Source organism: Benincasa hispida, chromosome 7 (genome assembly GCF_027475165.1).
Source record: "Benincasa hispida cultivar pf3 chromosome 7, pf3_genome.v1.1, whole genome shotgun sequence".
NCBI lineage: Eukaryota > Viridiplantae > Streptophyta > Magnoliopsida > Cucurbitales > Cucurbitaceae > Benincasa > Benincasa hispida.
Window position 1 is genome coordinate 13386282 of NC_143484.1, and position 17650 is coordinate 13403931.

The following is a 17650-nucleotide window of genomic DNA, read 5'->3' on the forward strand; positions in this document are numbered from 1 at the left end:
TGATGACCATGCATCCTGCTACAAGTTTTCTTACGTTCACGCCAAGTATAACATGAACGCAAGTTTCTCGGGTGATCCGAGGTCGAACACAGGGACTTGTAGCTATAAGCTTGTGGTGATGTACATACGGCAGTTTAAATAAAACAATGGAGGGGATGTTGCTAAGTTAATCCTACTCCTACTCCTATCTAACAGACAACGCAATGAGAATATGCATGAGAGGTAGAGATACGACAAACCTTGACATGAGATAAATATGTGTGGGAAAATAGATAAAATTCAGAGATGATTTCATTGCAACCCTAAAGAGTGACAGCAAGGGCAATCTTAGTCAACGCAAGCCATGCAATCATGCAACATACATACAATAGTAAACCAACTCTCGATGCGAATGCTACGGCTTATAATGCTAGAACGCATGCGATGTACGTGCAAAGGTGTCTATAGGGCCTACACATAAGCCTCTAATTTTTGTCTATGCGATGATACACAAATAAGGTGACCACATATCATCATTCTTATTCCTAGGGTGCATGCGATGCAGTGTTGACAATCAGAGCTTATCTCTAAGTCCCTATCTCTTGCTTATGCCGATCTAATCTCGCTCTCTCGAGTCTAGATTCTAACCTAGCTCTCTCGAGTCATTAGGTTCTTCTTTAGACTCTCTCTCGAGTAGCTCTAAAGAGGTGTTGGGCACAACATAAAACAAGACAAACACATGAACTTGGTTGATGCAAGATTACTCCTATCTCTAGTGAACAATGCATGCCTTGCTTAATGCGTCCAACCACTTATCCTCCCGAGCAGTTGATTGTTGTTGACTTTACTCATAGACAAGTAATGTGTTAGCCTATAGACAAGTAATGTGTTAGCCTATAGACAGGCATTATAGCAGTTTCACACTAAGCAAATAAGATTACTCACACACTCGTGCAACACACAACTCTCGGTGGGTTGCTACATGCTTCATATTCCTAATCCACATGACTAAGTATGCAATACCCAAGCACTCCCACTAAGTGTTGCAATGAAAGTAAAGATGCTAAGAAAAGAAGATGGAGATGGAGTCAAAGGAACAGAGAAATGCATTGAAAAAATATTGTATTAATTCCTTAATTCCAAAATGTCATACAATACAATATGAGAAAAGAAAGGAAAAGAAAATGACCAGCTGGAAGCAAAGCGGATGTGCGTCAAGGCTGCCGGTGATGCCATGGATGGACGGAGGAGCTGAATCTCTCGAGATTTAACTTCGGTTGAAGGCTCTGGTCGTCACTCGGAAGAGATGAAGGAGGTGAAGAACTCTCAGCCATCTTCTCGCACAGTTGTCTGGATCGCAAGGATCTGCCATAGGCGAACCTCAAACGAAAACCTTGGATAACTTGAATTTCAGCTCATCGGCTTCAATTTATAGAGCTTGAATCACCGACAGCATTAATTTGACTGCTCTAACTCTGACGTTCGTGCGTTCATCCTTTCTGAACCTCTGCCACTAACGGCGTGGTAGGTGAAATATCAACATCAGCTTTGGATTTTCTCGAGGTAGATGCATTGATGCGTTCATTCCACTTGTCTTGCGTTGATCCTATTAGAATGCATTGTCGCTTAGCCGCAATCATTCAATGGTCGCATTCGCTCAATACCGCAACTCCACATGATGACCGCAATCGCCTAACGAGCCCAATCCCCATTCGATGGATGTATGCGACTGATCACCTAACACCCATGCATTGATTTAATGCGTTTGCCTTGCGATGGAGAGTTTCTTCACATGCGGTCATCTATGCGGTGGTCCGGTTTCCACATTTGCTTCCATTTCCTGCATTAGCTACAAAGATAGAACATTGAACGTATAATTAATGCAAAATAATGGGTTAGCTGAGATTCGACATGCTGATCGACGTAAACTCATATTCTCGTGAATTTCTATCATGATTGCCGCATATTCTTCCTAAAAACCTTCATAATTCTAAGTAAAAGGCCTAAGATGGCATGCATTTCTGCATGTCATCAGCTTCTATAGAACTAGTCGCATTGTTAGAATGATGGAGCTAAAGATCGCAACAGTAAAAAGGAGAGTTAGTAATCGACTATGTTAATCATGGAGAGTTCTGATTCGAGGATTGCAAATATAGACTCACTAAATTATCTGTACTAGAGATGTACACCCAAGGCTCTTCAATTCTCCACCTTCAAATAAAGTCTTCCTTGTCTGCTCCTCTTTTCCTACTGTTCACCCTTCTTCTAACAGGTTTAAGCCAATTAGCTCAAGACACTATTCAAAATTAGCTCGAGCAATCGATTTAGTTAACATGTCAGTAGCATTATCTGATGTATGTACCTTTAACATTTCAACTGTGCCTTCTTCAATGTGTTTTCTAATGAAAGGGTACTTTATGTCAATATGGTTGCTTCTTCTATGGAATTGACCATTTTTAGAGAGATATATGGCACTCATATTATCACAGTATATCTTAATTGTTCTTTGAGTAACACCAAAATCTCTTAAGAGGCCTTTGAGCCAAAAGGCTTCTTTTGTAGCTTCAAACAGTAATATATATTCAGCCACTGTGGATGATAGGGATACCATAGACTACCGTGTTGCTTCCAGCTCATAATGTTCGTTCCAATCAGGAAGATATATCCTAATAAATATCTCCTTTTATCTAGGTCGCCTACATAAACTGAATCAACATAACCATAGACTTCATTTGATTCAGTAGGATTCTTTTTATATATCGGCCTGGCTATTTGAGTACCCTTTAGATATCTCATAATTCACTCTGATGCATCCTAATGTCTTTTATTTGGGTTGGCCATAAATCTACTTACCAAGCTCACTACATAGGCAAGATTTAGATGAGTTGATATCATCAAGTGCATAAGACTGCCCACGGCTTATGTGTAAGAAATTTCTGTCATAAACTTCATGTGTTCAATTTCATTTTCTCTTCGTGAGAGGATAGCTTGAAATGTTGTGCTAAAGGATTAGTAACTAATTTTGCTTTATACCATCTGAAATTTTTTTAAGATTTTGCTGCAATACAAATGTTGGCTTAAGTTGAGAACCCCTTTGTTTCTTTGTCTAGATATTTCAATGCCTAGGATCCTCTTTGTTTCACCAAAACCTTTCATTTCAAACTCTTTCTTTAATGAAGTTATGACCCTTTTAATGTTCTCTTTAGACTTGCCTGCTAGGAGCATGTCATCTACATATAGAAGTAAGAAGACAGTAGATGAGTATTTATATAGATTCACATACACATAGCTGTCTAATGAGCTTTTTTCAAAACCAATCTTTTTCATATATTCATCAAACTTTGGTACCAGTATCTGGGGGATTGTTTGAGTCCAGATAAGGACTTTTTTAATAGACAAACATGATGTTCTTTCCCTTTTACCTTATATCCTTGTGGTTGATCCATATAAATTGTCTCATTTAGTTGCTCATGAAGAAAGGTTGTTTTCACATCTAACTGATCCAATTCAAGATTGTTTTGGACTACCACAGGTAGCAACATTTGAATGGAAATTTTCTTTACTACATGAGAGAAGATTTTTGTGTAATCAATTCTAACTCCTTGGGTAAATTCTTTTGCCACAAGTCTGGCCTTATACCTTGCTTCTTGCACCCCTGGAATACCTTCTTTAAACTTATAGACCCATACGCAGGCAGTGGCTCTTGCTCCCTTTGGTAGAGATACTACGTTCCATATTTCATTTGTGGTTAGTAAATCCATCTCTTCATTCATGGCTTCAATCCATTTTTTAGCATTTGGACCACTAGTTGCTTCCATAAAGGTAGATGGTTCTTGATTGATTAAACAGTCTACTACATTTAAAGCAATACTAATACTATCTGCTTCACCAAATCTCACAGAAGGAACCATTGTTCTTCTTTGCCAATCACGATCCAATGAATAATTTTTTAAGATCAACAGCTTGATGGGAGCTTTCACCTTCCTCTGATTCTACCTCAATATTTTCATCAATTTCATCAATGTTAGGCTCAAGGGAAAGTGAATTTTCATTCACCTTTCTAGGAAACTCCACCTCAATGCTTATTTCCTTGGATTTTTTATTGACTCCTTCTCTATTAATATGTACATTTCTGATGCTCTAAAGACCATATCTCGACAGTTAACACATCTCTTCTCAATTGGATGCCATAACCTATACCCTTTTACACCTTCGGTGAAGCCAATGAACATGCATTTCACAGCTTTTGGCTTCAGCTTTCCTTGGTTTTGATGAGCAAAAGCTACACATTCAAATACCTTAAGGTTGTCTAGGTTTGGTGGGTGTTTTATCCATCACTGTTGTGGACCAAGGTAGTTTATCGAAGTATGTGAACACCTGTTGAGGGTATAAACAGTATATGAAACTGCCTCTGCCCAAAATTTCTCAAGAATTAGCCCATCAGACATTTGAGCTCTAACCCTTTCCATAATGGTTTGGTTAGGCCTCTATGCAACACCATTTTGCTATGGTGCATAGTGAACAGTTATATCTAGTGATGTCTTCCTGTCTACAAAACTGATTAAAGCCCTCACGACATAATTCCAATCTTTTTTGTTTGTCCTAAGGTATTCAACTTGTTTATTTGTTTGTCTTTCAACCATTACTTTCCACTCCTTAAACTTTTCTAGAACCATGTCTTTTGTTTTTAGAAAATAGACCCAGCTTTTTCTTGAAAAGTCATCTATGAAGGAAAGAAAGTACCTTGAACCACTAACTAATGGTGTGTGAGAGGTCTCCAAAGATCAGAATGAATGTAATCCAAAATTTCCTTTGAGGAGTGATCAGATTTAGGAAAACATTGTCTAGTTTCCTTTCCCTTGTTTAGACAAAGCTTATCAGGAAGGCCTCTGAGAAATATCCCTTGTTTAGACAAAGCTTGTAGTCATCTACTACTAACATGTGACAGTCTCTTATGCCAAAGATCAACTTCAATTAACGTCCCATCAGAAACCACAAGAGTTGTTTGAGTCATCTGAACATCCTTGAGAACATAAAGTCCATTGACTTTGACACCTACAAAGATGGTCTTGGAATCTAACATCCCTGAGGAGATTAAATTTCTCTTCAAGGTTGGGACATGCCTGATGTTTCTCAACAGCTTTACTAATCCATTCTTAAACTTTAATGATACCGATCTAATGCATATTACCTTACAAGTACTGTTGTTTCCAATATAAACCAAACCACCATCTCATTATTTATAGGTTGTGAACCAACCTTTAGAAGGGGTCGTATGAAAAGTGCAACTAGAATCAAGGATCCAATCTTCTGTCTCTGTGAGGTCTTTGTTACTTGAGTGGTCTTGAGATGCTGCCAGGGCATCAGAATATATGAAAGTATCTTCAACCATTGCAACTTCTGCTTATTCCCCTTTCTTTATTTCTTTGTTTCTTCTTAAAAAAGAAACAATTCTTCTTCATATGACCCTCCTTATGACAAAAATTACACTTCAATTTTGATTTGTCATACTGATTAGATTTATCAGACGGATTCTTGCCCTCTTTATAATTGTTCTTACCCTTTCCCTTAGGAAACAGACCTTCAACATTACTTTGATCTTTCTGTTGTAGTTTGTAATTGTAATGTTCAAATGATTTATTAATTTGATAAAATCTGAAATATTTTATTTGACATTTAGTAGCATTAACCTACAAAATCAATAAGCTAACATCTTAGGTTATCTTTTGTAGCTTAAACATGTATATAGAGGCACACAAGTGGATCATGTTTAAGTGATAACCTAAATAGTCTGTAGTAGATGGATAAGACTGGATACCTTATTGATGACGGGAAATTAGATGTCAATTACTCAACAACTAAAATTTCGTAGACGCAATATGTGATGCATGTCCTTAATGTATGCATTGATTATCATGCGTCGTGGTCATGCGTCGGAATGACTTTGCGTTAACAAATGTATGTGATGACCATGCGTTCCTGTCACAAGCTTTCTTGTGCACACGTCAACTATAATGCGAATGCAAGTTTCTCGGGTGATCTGAGGTCGAACTTAGGGACTTGTAGCTAGACGAATGCGATAATGTGCTTGTGGCAGTTGAATAAAAGAATGATGGAGGGGTTGCTAAGCTAACACTACTCCTACTCTTAACTAATAGACAACGTAATAAGAATATGCATGAGAGGTAGAGACACGACAACTATTGACAGGAAGTAAATGGATGAAAAAATAGATAAAATGTGGAAATATCTTCACTGCAACACTGAGCTTGACTGCAAGGGCAACCTTAGTCAATGCAAGCTATGCGATCATGCTACACACACTTAAGCCTAATTCTAGGATGTATGCGATTATATGTGATAGTGCCGGAAAGCTCATGCCTGTCTAAACCTCCATAACCTGCTCAGGTGCTCTCGCCGCATGAGCATGATGGCCATATACCACCGTATCGTACTTCCTGGACACATGTAATATCCTCTCCATAGGGTGCATACGTTGTGTTATAGCAAACAGACCTTATCTCTAAGTTCCCCATTCTTGCTTATACATTCCAATCCGTTCTCTCGAGTCTTAGATTTGGATTTTAGACTACTCTCTCAAGTATGCCTAAATGGTGAATGATGCACTCATAAGACAAGGTAACCGCATGAACTTGGCTGACGCAAGATTATTCCTATCTCTAGTGAACAATAGCTTACATTGCTTGATATGTCCAACCACTTACCCTCTTGGGCAGTTAGCTGTTGTTGACTTTACTCATAGACAAGCGATGCGTCCGCTATAGATAGACGTTGCTACAGCTTCGCACTAAGCAAATAAGGTTTTCTCGCACACTCATGCAACGCACACCTCTCGGTGGTTTGCTACATGTTTCATATCTCTAATCCACATGACTAAGTATGCAATACTCTAGCAATCTCATTAAGTGATGCAATGAAGTTATTAATGCTAAGTAAAGAAAGATGGAGATGGAATCGAAGGAAACAAAGAAATGCATTGAACACATAATGTATTGATTCCTGAATCACAAAATGTAATACAATACAATATAAGAAAAGAAGAGAAAATGAAATGACCAGCTGGAAGCAATGTCTTGCTTCCAGCAGATGTGCGTCACTGCTGTTGGCGATGCCATGGATGGGCAGTGGAGCTGACTCTCTCGAGATCTAGCTCCGGTCGTCACTCGAAATAGATAAAAGAGATGAAGAACTCTCAAGCTTTCGCATTTGTCTGGATCACAAGGATCCACCCTAAGGCAAACCTCAAGCGAAAATCTTGGATTCCAACCTTGGGCGAAAACCCTGGATGATTTGAAATTTTGCTCATCGGCTTCTTTATATAGAGCTTGGATCGCTGACAGCATTAATGGACTGCTCTGATTCTGACATTCGCGGCGCGTTTAATCCTTTTTGAATCTCTGCTACTAACGGCATGGTAGGTGCGATGTCAACATCAACTTTTGATTTTTCTGAGATATATGTTGATGTGTTCATTCCACCAACCTTTCATTGATCCCACTAGTATGCGTTATCGTATAGCCGCAATCATGCAGTGACCTCATTCGCTTAATATCGCAACTCTACATGATGACCGCAATCGCTTGACGAGCGCAACTCCCATGTGATGGACACATGCGGCTGATTACCGCAACACCCATGCGTTGATCGAACGCGTTCGCCTTTACGATGGAGAGTTTCTCCGCATGTGATAGTCCGACTTCCGCGTTTGTGTCCACTTCCTACGTTAGCTACAAAAATAGACAATTCAACGCATAATAACGCATAATAATGGGTTAGCCGAGATTCTTAATGCTGAACGCCGCAAGCTCATTTTATCATGAATTCCTAACATAATTGTCGCATATTTTGCTTAACAGCCCTCATAATTCTAAATAAAAGGCCTAAGATGACATGCATTTCTTCATGTGATCACACCCCCAAACTTAGAATTATGCTTGTCCTCAAGCATGCGTTATACTCAAGAAATTCTAACTCACCTTCTTGCTTTCCTTTGCAATGATCAACTTCTCAGAATATAATTTACACATGCCTCTAACCATTGCCGCAATGCTCTCCTCTACTTTGGCTGCTTCTTCAAAAAGATCTTTTCTAAGTTTATATCTGGCAAGCTCTTGCTCAAAAACTTTTTATTCATTCACCGCAACTTTGTGTTTAGCTATTGAAAATGCATTCGTTCAAAACACTTCAAAAATTTGTGGTCACTTATTCGAATGTGGCGTTGAACCTGGATACGCTCTTCATTTTGGCGTACTTCCACGTGTGTCATACGGGTATCCAACTTCGGTTGCGTTCCATATTCAAGTCAACTCTTGTCTTGCTTGATTTGGCTTGCGTCGGACAGAGGAGTTGCGCGTATGCGTTGATCCTGCCAACTCACTTTTGTTTTGGCTTGCCTTCATGTGTGTCATGCGGACATCCAACAATGTGTGAGTGCCTTTCCCAACTTAACTCTTATCAACATGGGTTTCCCCATTGTGTTGACAGTGGAGTTATTATTCTAAAAAATTCTCTTCTTTTTTCCCTTTTCTTTTTCAAATGATCGCAATGCAATGAACAAAATTCTCTGAGACCGTTGTCACCCCCAAACTTAGAGGTTGGCAGCATTCTCACAACAAAGCTAAAAGAAAAATTACAGGAATGCGGTAATAAACGTTTGAGAGGTTTACACAAAATAAAACTTAAGACTTTCAAAATTTGAAGAAGCTAAAAAAAGTAAGGATTGCCTTGCAATGATTAATTAGAGGATGCGGTGAATTATACGTACCATCACAGAAACACCGCAAAGTAACATAATCGGGAAAGAAAGAATTTCAAAAGGATAATGCATAAAGGATAACAAGAAAAGAACCTTAGGCAAAATAACGCATGCGATCATGCGTTGGAATCCACGCGATCGAAGCCATGCGTTGAAGGATGAAAGGAATTCTTCCATTGTACTGTGTACCGAGGAGACTTATTGATGCACCTACAAGGAACAATCGCATCACAACCAAGGAAGCAGCCACATATCCAAAATAACAATAAAAATAAACTAACTATAAAAGTAAGGTAAAGATAGAGTAGAAGACATCCCTGGAGAAATAGAAATGTTGTCACCGCAAAGAGTCTTCTATGCAAGAGATTGCTCTCAACTGCTCAGGTCAAGATACCTTGACCATTGGAACTTCCAGCAATTGTTGGGCGCATGTTGTCCACCATGTGCTTAGAACTACCTTCAGCTCATGTGACTAATTGCCCTTCTATCGTGGGCTAAACATTGGCTTTCAGTGCATGGCCTACACTTCAATATTGTTTACAGCCTGGTCGCATAAGCTGCAATACTCCCAAGATAAAAAGGTTTCCTACAGAGACACAAAACTCAACAAACAATTAGCTACCAAGTCCCCGGCAATGGCGCCAAAAACTTGATGATGGAAAATTAGTTGTCAATTACTCAACAACTAAAATTCTGTGGATGCAATATGCGATGCATGTTCTTAATGTATGCATCGATTATCATGTGTCGTGGTCATGCGTTGGAATAACTTTGCGTTAACAAATGTATGTGATGACCATGCGTTCCTGTCACAAGTTTTCTTGTGCTCACATCAACTATAACACGAATGTAAGTTTCTCGGGTGATCTGAGGTCGAACTCAAGGTCTTGTAGCTAAACGAATGCGGTAATGTGCTTGCGGCGGTTGAAAAAAAGAATGATGGAGGGGTTGCTAAGCTAACACTACTCCTACTCCTAACTAACAGACAACGTAATGAGAATATGTATGAAAGGTAGAGACACGAAAACTATTGACAGGAAGTAAATGGATGGAAAAATAGATAAAATGTGGAAATATCTTCACTGCAACACTGAGCTTTACTGCAAGGGCAACCTTAGTCAATGCAAGCTATTCGATCATGCTACACACACTTGAGCCTAATTCTAGGACGTATGCGATGTATATGTGATAGTGTCGGGAAGCCTATGCCTGCCTAAGCCTCCATAACCCGCTCAGGTGCTCTCGCCGCATGAGCATGATGACCACATACCACCGTATCCTACTTCCTGGACACATGCAATATCTTCTCCGTAGGGTGCATACGCTATGTTATAGCAAATAGAGCTTATCACTAAGTTCCCCATTTTTGCTTATGCGTTCCAATCCACTCTCTGAGTCTTAGATTTGGATTTTAGACTACTCTCTCAAGTATGCCTAAATGGTGAATGATGCACTCATAAGACAAGGTAACCGCATGAACTTGGCTGACACAAGATTATTCCTATCTTTAGTGAACAATAGCTTACATTACTTGATGCGTCCAACCACTTATCCTCCCAGGCAGTTAGTTGTTGTTGATTTTACTCATAGACAAGCGATGCGTCCGCCTATAGACAGGCGTTGTTACAGCTTCTAGACAAGAGAAAATGAAATAACCAACTGGAAGGAATGTCTTGCTTCCAGCAGATGTCTGTCAAAGCTGCCGATGGTGCCATGGATGGGCGGTAGAGCTAACTCTCTCGACATCTAGCTCCGGTCGTCACTGAAATGGATGAAGAAGATGAAGAACTCTCAAGATTTCTTCTCACGCATTTGTCTGGATCACAAGGATCCGCCCTAAGGCGAACCTCAGGCGAAAACCTTGGATTCCAACCTTGGGCGAAAACCCTGGATGATTTGAAATTCTGCTCATCGGCTTCTTTATATAAAGCTTGGATCGTCCACAGCATTAATGGACTGCTCTGATTCTGACATTCGCGACGCGTTTAGTCCTTTTTGGATCTCTGCTGCTAACGGCGTGGTAGGTGAGATGTCAACATCATCTTTTGATTTTCCCAACATATGCGTTGATGCGTTCATTCTACCAACCTTACATTGATCCCACTAGTATGCGTTATCGTGTAGCCGCAATCATGCAGTGACCGCATTCGCTTAATATCGCAACTCTACATGATGACCGCAATCGCTTGACAAGTGCAACTCCCATGCGATGGATGCATGCGGCTGATTATCGCAACACCCATGCATTGATCAAGGGCGTTCACCTTTGTGATGGAGAGTTTCTCTGCATGCGGTCGTCTATGCGGTAGTCTGGCTTCCGTATTTGCGTCCACTTCCTGCATTAGCTACAAAAATAGACAATTCAATGCATAATAACACATAATAGTGGGTTAGCCGAGATTCTCAATGCTGAACGCCGCAAGCTCATTTTCTCATGAATTCCTAACATAATTGCCGCATATTCTGCTTAACAACCCTCATAATTTTAAATAAAAGGCCTAAGATGACATGCATTTCTGCATGTCATCACTTATCCTTGTGACACTACGAGTACGACTCGCTTTGTAGATGTTATAATTATTGTAAAGTGCTACAAATGATCTGATCCTGATCATTCATGTAGAGACATATGAGCAAGGGTGTTTTATACAAAGAGGTTTGTATAAGATCAGACCACGAAATGAATAGTCTCATTATATAACATCGTTAATAATAGAGATTTACATTTCACCAGGATGACCATAGATGACATGATCTGAATCCTGAATGAGTTGTGAACGAGCCTACGAAGGCAGCCTTTTGATTTGTATAGCTGAGAGTGGCCAGATCGCTGACTCAATAATCCTACCATTTTTGGGATTCGTCTTATTGGAGAGTTGGGAACACATCTACACAAGATGGAATTCACTTCTTCCCTAATGTCGGGGTAAGTAGATAAATTGTTTCCTTAAAGGCTAATTTTGAGGCTTGAACAATGTGGTGTCACCTTCTCTCTTGGCCCGAGAGGGGTTTGGTCATAGTCTGACTATGACTTATTGTGTATTAGAGGGATTATGGTACTTAAAGAGTTAGATATAACTATAAGTGCTTGGCCTAGCTATACTTACGAGCAATTTGTGAAGGGTCATCCCAATGTTGACTAGTTATATCCAAATACCATTGAAGCTTCAATCTACAAGTCCATAAGATCCCTTTTGTAGCTCAACAGAGATTATTGAGAATTAATTTTGGATTAATTTGAATTGTTCAAATCAATTGAGAGAATTAATTATATATTATATAATTAATTATATGTGATATAATTAATATAATGTATTTGATACATTATAATATAAAGCTTTTTTAGAGGAATTAAATATTTGAATATGATTCAAATACTAATTATATGTATTAGGTTCATATAATTAAATTTTGTATAAATGTGTTTTATATTAAATACTACTAATAATTGAGAGAATTCAAACTATAGGTTATATTGTATTTGATACAATATAAAAAAACTATAGGTTATGTGTTATATTTGATATACCATATAGTTTAATATATAATATATGATAAGGTAGTTATCATATATATATAGTTTAATATATAATATATGATAAGGTAGTTATCACCCTAACCAAATGGGTGATTCGGCTCCAGCAATATAACATTGTTTATGTGTCACAGAAAGCAATAAAATATCAAGCATTAGTAGACTTCTTAACAAACCCAATACTGTCAAACTATAAGTTGTGCTAAGACTTGTCCGATGATGAAATTTTTTGTGGAAATTACAAAGCCTTGAACCATCTACTTTGATGTTGCACTATGAAGAAGTGAAGTAGTGGCAAACATCATCCTTATCTCACCTAAGAAACATATGTTGTCATATAGTCTTATACTTGTTGAATTATGCTCAAACAATGTTATTGAATATCAAACCCTAATAATTGGCCTCCAAATGGCATTGGAAATTGAAATATCATATATAGAAGTTTATGGTGATTCAAAGTTGATAATCAACCGACTCTTACTTCATTACAATGTGAATCACGAAGACTTGAAGCCTCCACTTATGCCAGAAAACTACTGGAAAGGTTTAATAGTGTGATGTTGGAACATGTACCAAGGTCAAAAAATAAGAAGGTGAAATGAAATGATTGAAGAATGGGTGTCATAAACCTCTCTCCGATGATCAAATGAAATTAATAAACTACTGAATCCTTCTCCTATTATTACGATGGCATAGCAATAGTGGCAAGTTCAGGTCGATCCGTAGGGAAGCGCTAATATGAGTTTTTCGTTAAGCTGATTAACTAATTAGAGCGTAAAATTGGGGGGGTGGTGAGGGAGGTTTGGTGTGCATAATAATAAGTGTTCTAGAAAATTAAAGTGCAACGAGTATGTGTAACTGCTAGCACCATAAAAGTGCTATGATTTTTGGTTTAGCTTTCCCTTGTTTGAGCATTTTGATACATTAAATGTTGTATTTTAAAGGAAATATTTGTCCAAATGGTGGAAAAGTAAATTTAGAATAAAAATGAACAAAAAGGAGTTAATTTGGAGCATTAGAGCATCATATACCAAAAGTTCAGCAAAATTATCAAAATGCTGCTCACAGCGCTGTTACAACCCCCGAGAGTTACGTTGGAAGACAGAATGCTCATTTTTAGTGCGTAGTCATAGCGTAGCTACCCTTCCATTACGCTCTAAAATTATGCTTGAAGGCAGAATGTAAAGAAACCGGGTAGGGTAATTACACTAGTCACAACATAGCTACCCTACGGAGTTTGATGGAAATTCATAGATCCACACGCGCATGTTTGCAGCTTAGCCCTCAGTGTGATTACCCAATGCATTATGCCTCGATAAGAAAAAGGCAGCGTTGTTACGCTTGGCTATAGCATCGTTACACTGCGACCTAATATAAAAGTTTCTCACAATTTCTGCAATGAAAGAAAAATAGATATTTTCATTGCACATTCATCAGTTCTTCAAGATTCACTTCACCATTTCGAGATTCTTTCTTCATTCTTTCATTTTTTTTTTTTCATTTAACTTGTAATTTCTCAATAATTTCTTGAAGATTCAAGATGATTCTAGGCTATGGTAAGCCTTTTTACTTGGAAATAACTAGTTAATTTCAATTCTTGAGGATTTTTCTGTATTCTTTACACAATATTCATGAATTCTTGGATGAATTGTATGTTGATTCAGAATAGATTTTAGTGAAAATGAATTGATGATTCATTTTCATTAAAATGTTGATAGCAACTCTTACATAACGCTGAGTATGATTATGGAATATGTTACAAAATTTATGGATTCTTGCTAGAACTAAGACTTTTTCTAAAATTCTTGCTTGTTTGACCCAATTTGATTCATCCAATAAATCAAACCATAAATCTAGGCTTTTCAGTTTATGATATGTCACAACATCGAATCCTAGTTCTTTATGCAAATTATGATTTAGTATGGAAATACCTTATACTTTTGATTAATTGAGGGTTAAGCATGAAGTTTGTTCTTGATTAACTAAAAAGGCAATTAGTTAGCTATCTCCTAATTAGTTATAAGGTTTATGAATTTGTATATGTTTTTAATCTCATGATAGAATTAGAAATTAATGAAATCATTCCCAAGTACATTTTCATTGATAAATTCTTTTAAAACTAAAATGTGTGCTCTACTATTTCTTCCAAATTTTATTTCTTGCATGATTTTTAATTTCTTTTTTCAAAACAATCCCCCCCCCCCCCCGATTCAATGGAATTCATCAATTTTTCTAACTAGATATTGGTTCCCTGTGGACGATCTCAAACTTGTCACTGTTGTTACTCTCTAGTATTCTTAGGAGTAAGAACAGAGTAAACTAATTTATTTGTTCCTAAAGGTGTGAAGGTGATATCAAATTTTTAGCTTGATGAAATTGGCATCGTTGTTGGGGAACCAAGGCAACTAACTAGTCAATTTTTTAATTCTTTAAAAAAATAATCCAAAAAATAGATAATATGATTCAATTCCTTTGTTGTATGACCCGCTCCTCTGGGAGTTATGTGCTTGACTTTTTTGTAGACATCGATCGAGAAAAGCGGCAACTTCGAAGGGAAAGAATGATAGAAGCAATTGAGGAGATAGAAGAGAATTGGGAAGAAGAGCAACAAGAGGTTCAAAACCTTGAAGAGAAAGAGGTACAAGAGCAAGTAGTCAACATGGGTGAAGAAAGAGAAAGAACTTTAAGAGAGCTAGCAGAACTGAATATGACTGAACAGCCACTATTTATAGACTATCCGGAGACTACCATCTCATTCGAGCTCAAACTGAGACTTATTCATCTCTTACTAATTTTCATACGAAACTCTAGAGAGGATCCCCACAAGCACTTCAAAGACTTCCATATAGTATGTAGTGGGATGAGACCGCATGATTTGACGGAGGAGCAATTGAATCTAAGAGCCTTCCTTTTCTCCTTAAAAGATGGCACTAAGGTTTGACTATACTACCTTCCTTGGTTCAATAACTATTTGGAATGCTCTCAAAAAGAAGTTCCTTGAAAAGTTTTTTCCTGCTTCAAGAGCCCATAGCATACAGAAGGAGACCTACATGATAAGGCAAGCAATGGAAGAGACCTTATTTGAGTATTGGGAGCGCTACAAACAACTATGTGCGAGTTTCACCCATCATCAAATTTCGGATCAATACCTCATTCAATATTTTTATTCCAATTTACTTGCTTCATAATAGAGTACGATTGATGCGGCGGCCAGGGAGCTCTAACCGATAAAACACCATCGAAGGCTAGTCTATGATCTCCACCATAGTGGAGAACTCCCAAAATTTTGGAACATGAGCCACAGACGTAGACCCTTTGAACTCCAATGAGGTGAGTGAATTAAGAGCATAATTATCTAATTTAACTACTCTTGTGACACAAATGGCCCAAAGTGAAATTCTTCAAATCAAGACATTCGGAGCATGCAGACTAATTGGAAATTCCTCTTAAGCTTGTCCACAAGCTAAGTAAGAGGTGAATGCAATAGGAGGATTCTAAAGGAAGTATGACCCTCATTCAAACAGATAAAACTCTGGGAGGTCTAACCATCCCAACTTCGAATGGGGAGGTCAAGGGCAAGAAGACAAACATGTTCAAGGCCAATCATCTTTTCCATCCTCAAGTATGTCACAAGAGGAGATAGTTAAGACTCTTACTGACCACTCTCTCAAATTTCAACAGAATATTCACCAACTGCAAAAGGATTCAATTCAACTATCACAAGAAATAAAGTCTTTTCAACAAGAAACATAAGTTGGATTTAGTAACTTGGGAACTCAAATTACCCAAAAGGTGATTATAGTGAGTAAACTTGAGAATAAGACATCGGGAAAATTGCCTGCTCAACCTAATCATGCCAATGTAAATGCAATCTCATTGAGAAATTGTAGGAAGATCTCTCCTATCTCATCCTCGCCAGTTGGCAACCCCATTCCATCTTTTATCACAACACAAGAAGAGGTTAGAGAAGAAATAGAAAGTGAAATAAAACCATCGCCACCAACTCCTTCAAGTCCTAAGGTAAAAGCATCTCCCTCACCTTTTATTGCACCTTAGGTACTAAAGCACCTTTCCCAGGTAGGTTAGCTAGACCGAAGCAGGAAGATAGAGATGAAGAGCTCATCGAGATGGTTCAAAGAGTGTAAATTAACATACCACTCCTTAATGTGATCTAACAAATACCGAGGTATGCAAAATTTCTCAAAGAGCTTTCCACAAAGAAGAGGAAAGGTAAGGATAAGGAAAGAGTTGTGGTGAGTAAGAATGTGTCTTCTATAATTAAAAAGATCTTGCCCAAAAAATGTCCTGATCCTGGTATATTCACTCTTCTATGTGCTATAGGAGATAAAAGAAATTACATGCTATGCTTGATTTAGGAGACTCTATAAATGTAATGCCTTTCCATGTTTACGAGGACCTTAAATTGAATTATTTGCAAAAGACCACCATTTGTATACAATTAGCCAATAGATCCTTTATCCAACCACAAGGGATAGTTGAAGACATGCTAGTTAAAGTAGATGACTTAATATTCCCAATTGATTTTTACATCCTAAAAATGAATGAGTCGGCTTCCCCATCGACCGACCATTCTTCTAGGGAGACCGTTCATGGAAACAACGAAAACCAAAATGGATGTAGATAAAAATTCTCTCTCGGTTGAATTTGATGGAGATATAGTCTCATTCAATGTCCATGATGCTATGAAATTTCCAGAGGAGTAATTGTCCTTGTATTTTATTGAAACTCGATGATGATTCTGATAAACTAATGACCCTTTTATTGACTTTGATTTCGATGTATCTTTCAAAAATATTTCATCCTCTTCTATCAAATTTTTCCATAAAGATAATTCTTGTAAAAATGTTGGTTCAAATTCTTAAAATAATTTTTACAGTAATGGAAATTATTTCAATAAAGTTTCAAATTATTCACTTGGTTTTAGCAAAAGCAAAAAATAAATTTTCTCATTCTTGCGCTTTTTTTCCTCAAGTAAATGGGATTGAGCTCAAGGCTTTCCCTACTTGTTTGAAGAGAAATTTTTTGAGCCCTTGCTTCAAAAGTTTAAAGAAGAAAGATCTTAGGAAGAATGAGAACTTCTATGCCCCTTGATGTAAAAGAGAAGAAATTAGGTGAATGGGCGTAGACGCAAAATTTTCAAAGAAGGGGAAGTTACCTTTTCTCTCTTGAGCTTAGCTTTGACTAAACCCTCTTACAAATGAGCCCACAGTCATCAACATCGAGCAACCGATAATAGAAATTTGTGCTTCCTAAAGGCAGCTAGACGTCAAATTTAATAGTTTTCTTTTAAAAAAATCACATTTTTAGTTTTGACCATTGTTTTTAAAAGAATGAAAGAA